The sequence below is a fragment of the Diceros bicornis genome, chromosome 27 (assembly GCF_020826845.1).
Source record: "Diceros bicornis minor isolate mBicDic1 chromosome 27, mDicBic1.mat.cur, whole genome shotgun sequence".
In the NCBI taxonomy this organism is placed as follows: Eukaryota; Metazoa; Chordata; class Mammalia; order Perissodactyla; family Rhinocerotidae; genus Diceros; species Diceros bicornis.
The window spans coordinates 17,054,825-17,065,021 of record NC_080766.1 but is presented as its reverse complement, the minus strand read 5'-3'; the positions used below and the strand labels follow the sequence as shown (position 1 = coordinate 17,065,021).

Sequence of the window (10,197 nt, the reverse complement as noted above, 5' to 3'; positions counted from 1 at the left end):
GGAATAGAGAACTGTAAGGAATCATAGGGAGCATCTGGTCCTCTACCTTGTTTTAGAGATAATGAAACTGTGGCCAAGAGAGGCAAAGTGAACTGCCTTATATCGAGAGCTAGTTACTGGCTGTGGTAGACTGATTACAAAATGATTGTAATTGTTCTCACCACTTGTGTCCACATCTACTGCAAGGTGACTTTGCAGCTTCTTCCATTAAAAGGAGGCATCTACTTCCCCACGCCTTGAATCCGGGGTTGCATTGTGACTTCCTTTGGCTGATAGAATGCAGAAGAAATAAGGGTGCCAGTTCTGCAGCAATAGATAACTAATACATAACTTATTTTATTTTACTTTTTTTTTAACTCCCAGAATATTCTAGAAAATCAGCAGGACTCAGAGAGATTTTTTTTCCCTCAACTCCTGCTTCCAGCTACTTGGAAAATTTTCAAATATTTGCTTTCCTTGCTTGCATATTGTGTAATTTATTTTACATCTTCTACCTCACCAAGCTTTCTAACTGTGTTCTTTCCTTTTCTGTTTTTGAGTTTTTAGGAACATCTTCGGCTGAGGTGGAATTTTTAACTATGCTGTTGGGCATTACTTGTGGCACAAAGTTTTAATCCACTTAACAGCTTCCAGCACGTTTATTTTTTTGGCAGATAGGTGATGCTGTCATCTATGTCCATACTAGCAGGCAAATTGCAGCAAGTAACTCTTGGAATGAATGAAAAATATTTTTAACCAAGGGAGAGGTCAACTTGCTGTATTTGATAAATTTCAGTTCTTTGTCATCTGAAGCTGTGCACATTTGCATAAGACATTATCATATTTGTGGCCTGAATGGAATCATATTATCTGAAATCCTCTACTTATTTTGGATGATTTACTCAGTCTTATCTGAAGGGCAGTATGATGTAATAAAATGACCACTGAACTTGATGATTGGAAACCTGAGTTCGAATTCTAGATCATCCACCCATTAGCTGTGTCACTTTGGGCAAGTCACGTAACTTCTCTTAAATCCAATTTCTTTATTACATGTATTTAGTGTTTTTGGAGGATAAGATGAAGCTTGTAAGACATTTTGTTAAGTGGCGTACTCCAATCTCTTCTTCTCTTCTGAGCTCTACACATTTTCACTGGCCTACTGGACAGTCTCTGCTGGATGCCCCATATCCAAATCCATCTCGACATACACTACTCAAGCTTTCATTTTTCTCCTGACTTCCCTAATTCTATTAAATAGTACTCACATTTAAAATCTCCAAATAGATTACTGGTGCTTTTTTCTCATTTATCCCTTATAAAGCATTCATTTTATTTATTAATTTATGCATCCAGCAAAAGTTTATTAAATACCTTCTCTCTTTTCTGTTGCTGCACATCCTCCCTTTTCAGCCCTATCCCTATGTTTCAAACCAGACTTTGCTTCATTTTATCTCTCTATTTCAAGCTATGCTCTTCTGGACTTGGTGTTCATCTTGGATCTCTCAGCCTAGGCCTTGCCCAGACTTTATCTCTTCTCTCTTAGTCTTCTCTCCAGCCCCAGTGTCTCTTGTCTCTAGTAAGAACACCCTGTTCCTAGTCTGTGCCCTTTAAGACCCTTACCCCTCAATAGCCGGCTGTGCCACTAAGCCAATTTGTTCCCATCTCCATCTCCCTGATGGAAGAAGAGACTCAGACACTATAAGTGACACGGAGGATGTCACCTAATTGTAGTAAACGTTATTTCCTCATTTATAAAATGAGAGAGATACTGACTACCTCCCAGGCGGGTACCATTTCACAGCACCTGTGCCATTAGATAACACACATGACCAGCACAGAGGAGGCTCTCACAACCTAAGAGTTCTTCCCAAAGACCTGGATGTGATCACATACCACTAAACATAATACTCCTCTGACAATTCAGAATCAAAGCAGCTTAGAATCTAATTAGGGAGAGGAGAATGAGATCTTTAGTACAATTTGTGGATATAAATAAAATATGAAATGCAGTGCAGGTGGATGCATACAAAGTGAAAAGGTGGGAAGTATGAAGTAGGGTTATGCAAGAAGTACAGGCAGGTACTGACTTTTAAAGAAACTCGTAGGTATGAATTGGTGAAAAGAGAGCAAGAGAATATTTTTGATGTGGAGAATTACATAGGAAAATGCTCAAGAACAAAACAAAGTGTGACATTGCAGTGCTAGCCTGATACAGTGGAGAAGAGGGGTCTTAGAGGTGAGTGATGCTAGTTACTGCAGACTTAAATTCTTGTCCTCGTAACAGAGAAATATATGTGAGGCAATGTTTCTAATATTATCCAACATTCATTTCCAATAAAAGCTCTGCATTTTGTTGTGTCATTCTTAAAGAGGCAATTTAGGAACTTAATGAATTTGTAAGTACTTTGATATTATATTGAATAAGTGGTCTCTAAACCCACTTTTAAATGTGTTATTTTAAATGTGAAATAATATTTGTGGAGAGAAAATTTGACTGCATTTAAGCAATCATCTTTCCAAGAGAGATTTCGTATGTTTTATTTGTGAACAATAATTGCCTTCCCTTTCTGTGTGAATTGGGCTAGAAAAATCACAAATACAAAAGTCTTTGGGTTTGTCTAATCTAAGCCCTGCACGTTTCACGAATGGGAAACAGAGAGGGAGGTTCACCGTGTTCACATGGTCACAGCTCATCAGTGGCCAAGATGAAACTTAAACTTCTCTTTAGATTTTTAATCTAATGCTTAAAAAATATACTGAAGGACCTAGGATAGCCAAGCCAGTATTAAAGACAAAGAGCAAGGCTGGAGTCCATCCACTACCCGATAGCAAGACTTGCTCTGAAGCTATAGCAATTAAGAAAGTATAGATAGATCAGTGCACTGTGATAAAGATTCTAGAAACATATCCACACTAATATGTTGCCTTGATATGATAAGGGTGCCACTGCACTTCAATAGAGAATCAATGGAGTTCTCAATAAATAATGCTACGTCAGATGGATATACCAATGAAAACCAAAAAAAAAGAACCTTGACACCTACCTCACACCAAACAGAAATTGATTTGACATGGATCGCAGACATTACATACGAAAGCTAAATCAATCAAGCTTCTAGAATAAAACATGGAGAATATCCTTATGACTTTGAAATAGGTAAAATTTCCTAAGACACAAAAGCCACTAACCAAAAAGAAAAAGATTAATAAATTGAATTATATTAAAATTAAAAACTACTGTTCATTAAGTGATAGCATTAAGAGGATGAAAAGTCAAGCCACAGGCTGGGAAAAGATTTATGTCATAGATACATGACACTGACACGTTAGACAGCCAGAGAGACAACTCTGGGATCTCTAGCCCCTCTAGGCCCTGCCTGGTGGCCTGGAGGCATATCAGTATTTTGGTTTGGCTAAGTCTATGAAAATATAGAGTGTTTTAGCATTATCAAACAAAGCATTAGCATAAAGGTAGATACAGTCTAAGGTTGTTCTGGATAACTTGTTACATAAAGGCTACATAAGCAAAAAGACAAGTTCAACAAGTAGACACTGATGGCCCTTTCATGGCACGTATATTCCTTGGTACTAAATTTGCACTGTGCCTAATGCAAAGAGATATTACAGTAAACAGTCATGTGTACTTCCTAGTGTCATGAGATCTTATCAGGGATAAGTATTTCAATTTAGGTGGGAAAATGCAGTATTCCAGAGTCATCAGTATTGTGAAGCTAATATGAAGTGCTTTCTGGGGCTAGTAATTAGACCTTCTCTTGAAATCTGTTGAGTAGAAGGCACCAGTTACGCTTGCTATTATCTCTCTGTATCTTTTCCATTAAATTAAAACTTTAAAGGACTATTAATGAAAAATGACAGTTTTATTTGTAGTCATGCAGAATTCTTTTAAATTAAATACTTTTTTTTTGTTTAGTTTAGTTTTGTGAGATACTTTAAACATCTCATTTATTCCAGTTTGCTTACAAAGTTGAAAGCCATCTTTCATTCATTGCAGTTTTCTACAGGAATTTGGAAAAAGATGCGAGAACCTTGAGATTATCCAATCCCATGCCATATGCTATACAGATGAAATTGAGGCACAGAAGTATCATTTATGGACTCTTCCTCCACTGGAATACCCTTTAGAAAACATTTTTCTTCACTACCATATCGCAAATCACTACTTTCTAAAACAAATCTCTTGAACTTCCTGAAAGCTTATTCTTTGTCAAATTCTACTTTGGTTGCAAGAAACATTGAAAACCTTTACCAGATAAAGCTTGAAACTTCACCATTTCTAAAACAACACATTTCTGTAAACCTTTAATCTAACAAACATGGCTCTCCCTAGCTTTTCTTCAAAATCAGTCTCTGAAAAGTTAAGATACTTATTGTCTGTCATAAAAATGTACGTATTGTTAAGAGTTCTCTCTCTCTCTCTCAGTCTCTTTGATACTGGAGGTTTAAAAGTTGGAAAAAAATGTTATCTGGGTTCACTAACTAATAGATATGATGATAATCCTTTCTATGAATTACTTCCAAAATGACACGTATTTTCGTGTTCCAGTATTCTAATTATACTTCTTCAAAATTCATGACTTTACATCTGTTCTTTGTTTATGAAATTTCGGAAATGGACTTGAGACAATAAGTGATTTGTCATTAAGCTAAGATATTCCTTTGCCATGAAGAGAATTATATGATTTATAATTATTTCAATCTAATTTAAGGAAGTGCCACCTGGGGATATGGTGGGGTCTCAGAATTGTCTGTACTGTAATTTCATGCAGCAGTCCATAAGATTTGAATATAAAGATTAGATTTACTTCTATCAAGCTTGAAAGGTTTTTCCTCTCCCTCACTCTAATTTCACCATTTTTCCTGCTCTGAAATTTCCATTACAAGTATCATGAGCTGGAGGGACTTTAGATCCTCCAGACCAGAGCTTCCTTAGTTCTAGGGCGACGTATAGAATCCAGATCTTGTGGGTTTTGCTCTGATGCACTTGGGCTATGACACACTTCCTTCCTTCTCTTTGAATGAGACAGTAAAATTTAGTGGCTGCTCTTGGTATGCACTTTAATTGGAAGAAGTGACCAAACTAATTCATAACAACAGTTTGCTGAATTCTTCTTCGAATTCACTTTACATACATTGGTATGAATTTATATAAAAAAAACTTTAAGACAGATTCTATCATCACCTTTTTATAGAAGTGGAAATTGGCATTCAGAGAAGTTAAATGACTTGTCAAAGATTTCATAGTAAGTTATTGAATTCAAATGCAGGTCTGTCTGGCTCCAAAGCTTGTACTTTTGCACAGTATCATGATAACTTCCTGTTGGAATGAAAAGTAATTGTCATCTTACACTGTACAGAAATTCTATCTGCAGAGGAAATAAATAAAAGATAGTTCATTTTCACTATATGAGAAGAGAGGAATGAGGGAAGGCAATAGGGGCATGTGCTGTGCCTACCAGGACCTACTCTCCTCTTTGAATTAGCAATGACTTTTGGGGAGTGGGTATCCTGGTGTAATTTAAAACAACTCTGAAACCTTTTGCAAAAAGGATCTTAGGGTATTTTATTGTTTTTATTGCTTCTACCAGGCACAAGAGTCAGGAAAATTTCAAGTTGTAGAATAAGTACAGAGAGACAAATTTTTACAAAGATTTGAAAATTAAATACTACAGTATGATCTTTCTAGTCTCCCAATAGCCACTTCCTGCTTAAAGACAGGAGTGCATGTAACAAAAGGATTACAAGGGATGATCTTTGACCCTAACTTGTACCAACAGTAGGTGGTTTCAGGAAATAAGTTTTCTAATCATTGCACATACACAGGGCTGGATATGTGGAAAATAACTGGTATCTTGAAACAAGCAAATGAGAATCAGAGAAATAAAAAATAACAGAAAAATACCCTGGCACGTAGATTTGGGCTTTCAGAAACTATGAAAAGATTTTGGGCTTTCCTTGGATGAATGGCTAACTCTAGATCTGAGGAAGAAAATATTCAAAATGAGCCTGGGACATCCTGTTGTGCTAGAATGCAAAAAACTCAAAGAATAATAAGCTGTTCTTTGCTAGAACACATTTACTGAAAGGCTTTCAATGCCAAATATAGGACAAAACTGGGCATTAAGAAGAATACAGAAGTGTTAATTGAAGCAGATTGTATATATAAAAGTCCATAAGCTCATAATGTCGTGAGAAAGAGAGAGGAAGAAGAAGCGGGGAGGAGGGGAGAAAAATAATAAACAATTCATTGGATACTATTGAAAAGGTAACTAGAGTACTAATTCCTTACTCTGAAATTGTCAGGTGTCTTGCCTTTTCCTCTATGTACTATATTTTAGGTTTAACTATAGCACTAGTTAATGAAATTTCCACTTTACAAAATTTTCCAGCTAACTAATGTGGGATGACTTATATAATTTTAAAAAAACCCATTATTTTGTAGCTCCTAATGAAATAATATATTTAAGTTTGGGTAATCAATAGATGACACTAACACTATCTTAGTATCAGCAAAAGTGGGAAATATTGAGTGCCTTCTGATATGCCACTATGTACAGCATCCAGCACCACCTATGAAATGTTCTTGCAAAAAGTTGATTCAGAGTCTAACCAATTTCCATTTGTACGAAAGAGCTGATTTCCATTTATAGGAAATACCAGAGATAGAAGAATAAGTTAAGTGATACATAAAGAAACAAACAAAATTCTGAATGTGATACGTTTTACAGGACTAATTTCTGCACGAATTTAGTGGCAAGGAAGAGAGAGAGAGAGAGATTGAAAGAGAGAGACAGAGAGAGAAAGAAGTTCTAGATTAAAGAGACTTGAGAGACATAATAATCAAATGTGACGTGGTTTGGATCTTGATTCAAATGGAACAAATGAAAAGATACTTTTTTGGTGGTTGTTAAGATCATTGAGGAATTTAATTATGGAAAGTCCTTTGGCTATCTTGTCACATAACAAACCACCCCAGAATAGAGTGGCTTAAAACAACAATAATTTATTTTCTCACAATTTTACTATTAGGTCAGGCCTCTTGGGGACAAGTCTCTGATCCATTGGCATAACTAGGGCGGCTCGTCCGAGACTTGAGGATTTACTTTCAAGATGGCCTCATTCACAGGGCTAGCATTCTGCTGCTGGTTGTCAACTTGGAGAGCCCCTGGGGCTGGCGCTGGAGCCCTTGATATTACTTCATGTAGGTCTCTTCACGTGCTGCTCGGGCTTCCTCACAACAGGACAGCTGGCAGTCCTCTTGAAGGGTAGGCTTAGATCTGGCACAATGATACGTCTGCCACATTCCATTGATCAGTGTAGTCACAGCTTCAGCCCACATTCCAGGGACTGGAGAAATAGACCCCATCTCTCTGTGGGGAGAGTGATGCAGGGAGATATTTGAACTTATCAAGGAATAATTTTTAAATGTAGCAATGGCACTCTGATTATTGAAGGAAATGTCAAAAAATTTTTAAGATACCAAGTGAAGTGTGTAGGAGTGTAAAATGACATGATGTCTGGGGTTTAAAATACATCAGCAGCAAAGAAAGAAGATAAGGATAGAGTGGAATAGATGAAGCAACTGTAGTCAGATCTTGATAATTTCTCAATATAGGTGATAGGAATGCAGAGGGATTATTGAACCTACTTTTGAGTGTGTGTGAAAATTTCATCATCAATTTTTTTAAAATATTGGGACTTGAAATAATATTATAGCTCCTAAAAGAGACTGTAAGGAAGAGACTCAAAAGTTCTAGTTTCATCTGGTTTTGATTTTGATTAAATTTTAATATTATGTCTTCTCAAAATATACCTTAAATAATACTCCCCAAAAGTACTAACTTGGGAAAGTATGCAGAAATAGAGAAACTTACAGGGGTGCTGAGGCTGTTGGGAGGAATAATAGAAAGGCAGCCAAACATGAGGGCTGCTTGACATTGGAGCAGATGATGTGTTTCTTTCCTCTGAAAGCAACTGTGTGAGCACTTAATGCTCTGAGCTTCTGCATCTATCTTCAGAGCATGAAGGGAAGGGCAAGGGAACTGCAGACGGTGACCGTGACTCTGACCTCACTGACCTTCTGCATTGATGCCAACAATCGTCAATCCACAGAACAATTCTTATGTGAGAAGCATAACTCTTCCTGAGTAAGCACTCTAAATCTTGTAGTCTGTTATTTGGAACTCAAAGGATTCTTAACTGATGAGACTTGAAAGCAGAAGGTGCCAATGCAACTCTTTAGGTATTCCTAATTAAAGAACAAGGGACAACTGTCGATGCCTTTTCCAAGGGTATTAGAAATAAATGTTATTTACAGGAAAAATAAGTCCAGGGCTAGCTGAAGAAGAAATGTATTTGCAAGATGTAAATTTAACTTTCCAGCAATCCCACTTCTGGGTATATATCCACAAGAACTGAAAGCAAGGACACAGATAGATATTTGTACACCCATGTTCATAGCAGCAGTATTCACAACAGCCAAAAGAAGGAAGCAGCCCAAGTGTCCATAAACACATGAATGGATAAACAAAATGTAGTGTATACATACAATGAATATTATTCAGCCTTAAAAAAGGAGAATTCTGACACATAGTAACAATGTGGATGAGCCTTGAAGACATTATGCTAAGTGAAATGAGCCAGTCACCAAAGGACAAATATTGTATGAGTCCACTTATATGAAGTATCTAGAGTAGTGAAATTCATGGAGACAGAGAGTAGAACGGTGGTTGTCAGGGGCTGGGGGGAGGGAGGAATGGGGAGTTAGTGTTTAGTGGGTGCAGAGTTTCAGTTCTGCAAGATGAAGAAGTTCTGGAGATGGATAGTGGTGATAGTTGCACAACGGTGTGAATATACTTAATGCCACAAAACTGTACACTTAAAATTGATTAAAATGGTAAATTTTATGTTCTGTATATTTTGCCAGCATAAAAAAGTGCTTATCTCAGTAACTTGTTGTATTAGAGATCCAACATTATTTTTTAATTAATGTAAGAGGAAAGAGAGATGTGGGATGTGGAGGCACATGGGACAGAGCCTTGACCTACCACCTTTGAAGAGAAAGAGTTACTTTTATATTGAAGGATGATATTTTCTTCAGGATTTGATACATATTTTCAAGTTAGTTAGCTAGGCCTATGGTGGTTTTCACTGTGTTTTCCTCCAGATTTGAGAAATATTATTGCCACCTTTGAAATCGGTGTACACAGATCATGGTAAGTCTCATTCTCTTGTTTTATTAGTCAGAGTTCCTCATTAATTTAGAAAATTGTTTGTTCAGTAAAGACCTATCTCATTTGATAATGGTCTCTGAATCCCCTGGATTATGGCAGGGATTTTACTTTGTAATAATCTCCCATGAGAACTGTCTAAACAACTGTGAAGGCAAGAGAGAGCTGCGAGGGGCCATCATAATCTTTAAAGCATAGCAACAACGGACTGAAGCTGACCATAATGAATCTTTTCTGCTTTTCGCTGGTAAGTTTCTTTACATGCACCATTTATATCCTCATTTTTATTTTATTGTATCAACTAAAAGGAATGGAATTAGAGCATACCCTAAACTTCCTGTGTGGTGATATTAATACATTTAGGGTCTCATTGGAGAGTCCACATCAGAAAGAAGAGAAAGGATGTTTTCATTAAAGCACTTAAGCCAACTCTATTCAGAGGCAAGTAATTTACAAAAATATATGTATCCATTTATCTACAACAATTGCTAGTTATTTAACAATTTGACGCTGAATTTCTAAGTATGCTATATAAATAGTATTTTTGAGGAATTGTTTTCTTCTATTTATTAGGAGTATGAGAAATATTTTTGCAAAGTGTGCTGCATCGAGGTTGCTTGCTTTGCTTTGAGACATCCTAGGAATCAAATTTTTTTCTTTATTGTTTGAGTAATGAATTCCATTCAATGTTGGCTTGGTTAAACTACCATGGAAGCAGCTTTCCGAGTTACACAGCGCGATGAATGCAAGGTACAATAGATTAATCCAGTCCTGCAGATGTGCTCATTCAAGGGTATAAGCACCTCTCAAATTCTTCTTTCTTACATTATTACTTTTTTTTTTTTCTGTAGTCTGAATTGGATCAGTGAAAGTTAGCAGGTAGTCGTAGATCTGGAAATACTTTATAATGCTAACCTGCGATTGTGACCATCTGCCAGTGCTAAAAATGGATTTCAAAAATAATTTT

General features: G+C 36.6%; 1 long non-coding RNA gene across 1 annotated transcript; it reads left to right on the top strand.

Moving 5' to 3' along the window:
• The first annotated feature begins 7,809 nt into the window (after nt 1-7,809).
• Nucleotides 7,810-9,665, top strand: LOC131423123 (uncharacterized). Its single transcript, XR_009224247.1, has 3 exons — nt 7,810-8,147; nt 9,167-9,477; nt 9,594-9,665. It is a non-coding gene; the product is annotated as an uncharacterized LOC131423123 (long non-coding RNA).
• The last annotated feature ends 532 nt before the right edge of the window (nt 9,666-10,197 follow it).